This window comes from Pagrus major, chromosome 5 (genome assembly GCF_040436345.1).
Source record: "Pagrus major chromosome 5, Pma_NU_1.0".
Lineage (NCBI taxonomy): Eukaryota > Metazoa > Chordata > Actinopteri > Spariformes > Sparidae > Pagrus > Pagrus major.
In genome coordinates, this window is record NC_133219.1 from 22,097,069 (window position 1) to 22,102,148 (window position 5,080).

The window sequence follows — 5,080 nt, forward strand, 5'->3', positions numbered from 1 at the left end:
CACACACACACAGAAAAATACACACATGTGGAAACACACACATAGCACCACAGTCCATTCGCATGCCCAGTACTATGAACCTCCACCACAAGCACAACCACACACTTGGAAAAAAAAAAACATTTTGACGGACACGTTCAGCCCATGTGCTCAACACACACACACTCATACCTCTCTCCCTGTCCACCTACTCTCTCTTTTCAACCTCAGGGCATTCCCTCTATAACACATCACCACATTTTCTCTTCCTTTCCCTTCACTTCACTCCTCTTCCCCTCCGTCTTGTTCGCCGGCTGTTGTCATATTCCCCCTCTTGCACCGTTTCCCTGGGCAGGTTGGCACTTTTTCATTGCACATTGCTCTTTTTTGTCCACATATTTAATCATTTACGCTCGATCCACAACATGGTGACAGAGAGACCAAGGGAAGAGGTTGCCTGGTAAATCCCTCAACAGCTTTAAGAATCTGAATATGACATGCAATGAAAAAAAATCTCCAAATTTGGATCTTGAAGCTGCTCCAAAGAGGTTTACGTGTTTGCTGGCCAACACTTTTGCAGAGCAGAATTACCACGCTGTTTTTTTTTTTGTACATATGACACCTGGAATTGAATTCAGGCAAATGTGGATCACTGCTCTCTGTTGTAGCTTCATTAAGTCGTGTTTTACAGCAGCTTTAACGGGACAGCTTCTTTGGTAGATATAGAAACAGCAAAATCTTCGGTGCCCATGTTAACTACAACAAAATCTGGCAATAACAACAATGATAACATACTGACAGTCTATTATAAAGTCTATAAATTATATATGACATATGTATACATGATTTGATTCTGATAAATGTATGCATCCCAAGCTTGCCAGCCCTTTTGATTTTCCTCCTCCGCTGTGCTCCGATATCCCCCCAAATGACGAAATCAAAATCTGCCCATACACTGTACGTATTAGAAGTAGTTTCACTACTGTTTGTGATTGTGTTTTTTAGATTGCGTACTTATTACTCATACTTGTCCGTTCTGTCTAAACAGAGAGTAAGAGTGGGGATCACACAAGGCGATGGTTCTTTTAACTGCAATTGTTGCAGAAGAAGTGATGCCCCGCTTATCCGGGAACACAAAGCCTAATTCATGAGGTAATAATAGAGAAGGCAGAAAGGAGCTGGATCACTTGTTGGCCAGCGCAGAGAAATGGTTCAGATGTGAGCAGCCAGGATACTGCTCATGTGAGAAGTGACCTGTTGCGACAACCCATAAACTTCTTCATTAACAGTCGCTATGAAAACCATTGACAGTAAAGAGGGATTCAACGTTAGTGCTCCTCTTGCCTCCTGTGTTCCTGTGCTCCTCCCCAGCCAACTGTTTCACATCAGCCTCGTTAGCGCTGCCTCCACCTGCACCTCGTCCCCTCGTTAATTAACTTTGTGGTTAAGCTCTTTGTTGGTTCGTCTGTTTCCGCCCATGTGTCTCCAGGGCCTGTTCTCTGGTCCTTGTGTGTTCTGAGTAATCCTGACTTGTTTTTCTCGTCTGTTCTCAGTTTTGTATTTCTCAGTTTTCAGTTTTTTCCTGAGACTTTCCCTTGCCTGTCTTTTGTTACTTGCTTTCTGGGATTCTGACTTTGGGTTTTGCATTGGACATCAGCTCATTAAGCTCACTTTTTTGTTTTCAACCTGTCTGTCTCTGCATTTGGGTCCTATTTTGAACTGTGACAGTTGCTGCTAATTCGATGTCACATTTGCCTGTCTCCACTGTAACTTGTAACTTGTTAACAGTGATAAAGACAGACAGGTAGCGTCATTAGTTAGCTGCTCTGAACAGGTACCCAGACAGGCCCGTGGAGCTCTCCACTGTCTGGACTTAAAAGTAACTCTTCCATAAACCTCTCTCTGTCTCTCTCTTCCTCCCTGCCAGGGGATGAGCAACTCTCCTGTCAGAAAATCCTTTAATCTTGACCCATGGTGCAGCAATGACCCACAGACACAAACCGGCTATCTCTGTAACTGCGAGCTTATGCATGTGTTCAGGTGCGTGGGAGTGTGTGTGTGAGATTTTGGGCAAGAAACTGAATTTGATTTGGATGCAGAAAAAGCGTGAGAGTGAGATGATGAAATGCAACTGTGTCGCTTCCCTCCGCAGAGCTTTAGAAATGATTCCATCACTATATCAATATTCAGCACATACTCGCAGGGAAGACGCACATGCATGAAGCATCACGCCAATACAAAGCATGAAAAACACACAAACGGATACACACAAACACAAGTGAATGTATGAAGCACACAAAGCAAGCAACAGGCCCGAAACAGAGCAGAGGAGAAACAGGGGAACAAATCAGTGAAACGGGAGAAAGGTGGGAGGAAAGAGTAAAAGAAAGGGTTTTTTCTTCTGTGGGCTGCCATGCTGCCAGTAGAGATTATTGCACTTTCTTTTTTATCTGCTTCCTGCCTTTTCTTTCCTCTCGTTTTATTCCTTTTCTCTCCTTTGGTCTTTGCTTCTTATTGCTCTCTCTCAAAACTGACTCCTCCCTGAGTTTGTTCCTGTCTTTTGTTTCTCTCCTGCCAGAGAAGGGACAGTAACAAAGTATAAACACTTGGTTAATGTACTCAAGTAGATTTTTCAGGTATCTGAACTACTTGAGTATTTATTTTTCTCAAAACTTTTAACCTTTTAAGCCCTGCATTTCACACAAATATCACTTTCTAGTCCATACATTTTTAAAACAGACTTGTTACTTTGGTTTTAATGCATTTGAGGGTAGTTATTGTGTTTTTTATTTTTTGTCACAGCACGCTGCCTTCCCAAGGCTCATTTCAGTGCATATCAAGCGTGGTAGACATAGCCACGAAACAACGTAAAAGACATAACAAGATGGAAACAGAGCATGTGGTGACAAAGGCAGCAACATGGATGAAACTGAATCAGGTAACGTTGCCGACGACGCCGGATCCTTATTTAAGTGAACTGTTTGAAGTTGTTGGCTCCAAGAAAAAATACTTTTTACTTTTATACTTTTGAATACACTTCAGAGTCTGTACTTTCTTACTTTTACTTGAGTAAAGAAGTTGAATCAGTACTCGTCTTTTTTTTAACAAGCATCTGAACTACTGGAGTAAGGAATGTGTGTTTCCCACCTATGTCTTTTACCTGTTACCTGTTTACCCCACCTGTCCCGCTCTCATGCCCTAATGTCTTCCATACTCCTTTCATTTATACGCATTTCTTCAATTCCTCTCCTCGTTCTTTCCTCCATTGTTCCTCCTTAATTGCCCATTTTTTTTTACATTTTCTCCTCTTTTAGCCTTTAATTACTTTATGTCCCTACCTCTTTCCTCTGTACCCCTTGGCTTTTCTTGTTTTCCTTTCATTTTTAATCTCCAATCTCTCTTTTCTCAACTCTTCCACTTCCATTTTACAGCTTTCTGTTCTCTTTTCTATTTCTCCCGCTCTCCCCTTTTCCCCACCCCTCCCTCCCTCTCATCAATTTTTTTTCTGTTCAGAAAAAAAACAAAAATGTTATTCATAAATACTCATTTACATACATATAGTGTGTCTCTATATAACTCAGTCACCTCAGACACCAGTGTGCTGTCTGATAACAGTTGAGAAACCTGCCAAATCACATAACCTAATTTGCTGTGTCTGTGTGTGTGTGTGTGTGTGTGTGTGTGTGTGTGTGTGTGTGTGTGTGTGTGTGTGTGTGTGTGTGAGCGTCTCTGTGTGTGTACTAGGTGAATGATAAATTAGGCTGACTCTGGCCCGCCATCTTTTAACCACAATTAGAAAGCTTCTCTGACAGACTGTCAGACTCAAGGCTAGGAAACACACACACACACACACACACACACACATACAGTGCACACACGTCTGGAGGCACCCAGCAGCTTATAGACAGACATGGGCAGCCTGACGTATGAGCAGACACCGTTTCCAAACCATCAAACACACACACACACACGGACACACACACACACACACAGTGATGCATGGCCATCATTACCCGCGCCCCTCCCTTGACAGCTGTTCCCTCAGCAGCACGCCCTGTGATGGTACTCCACTGCGCACACACAAACACACAAAATCTCACCATCCCTCTGAGAGTACAGGCACAACATGTTAATCACTAGAGAGGTCAGAAGTACACACACACACCCACACTTTCATACACATACGCAGTACATACTGTATACATCTACAAGAATGTCGAACATCCAGAAAAAAAACAAAAACAAAAACAAAACAGCTGGTGAGTCTGCAGTGAAAAAGTGAAAAATAGCCTCCTATCCTGCAGCCATCGTTCTCTCTGACTGCAGTGTGACGAGCACCGTTTCACCTTGTGTTACCTCCATGAGTTTGATCACTTAACTTGCAAATGCAATGCAGTGCAAATGGCGCGACATGCAATTGAACTGATGGCACATGATAGACCAGAAAACAGCCAGGGCAAGAGTCACGGCCGCTGCGAGGAGTGGGTCTGCTTCATATCTTTCTTGAATGCTCTTCATTAAAGGGAATCAGCAGTTAATCTTGACCTTCAATTTTCACAGTAAATATCTCAATTAAAAGTGAGCACTAGAGTTTACTTTTACTTTCCAATTTTATCTGTATTAAACTGATTTCTGAAATTATACGTTTTTATAACACTCAAGTATCCATCGCTGTTTGCCTTCCAGCTGATACTGAGGGAATATGATCCGTGCGCGATCTGAACTCTTTTCGATAAGAAAAAACTCACACTACAGCTAAATTCTACAATCACACACATTGAAAGCATTATGTAACACTATTTCTGCTCCCCTCAGTCTCCTTCTATGCACAAAAAAATAATCCCGCCTTTAAAAAAGGGGGGTTTTCTCATGGTCATAAATTTCAACCACTAAGTGCTCTTTTATTTTTCCACATTAACTTGGAGAGAGAGTGAAAAAGAGAGGTTGAGTACAAAGTGGTACTGCCAAACTGGAACAATCAGAGGAGCTGCTCTGCCAACTAAACGACAGAAGGGTAGAAAGAAAAAGTACTTGTCCTCGCTTTCACCCTGGCTAATATCACTCGCATGATTCTTGAGTGTATCTCGAGATTTTTTTTCTC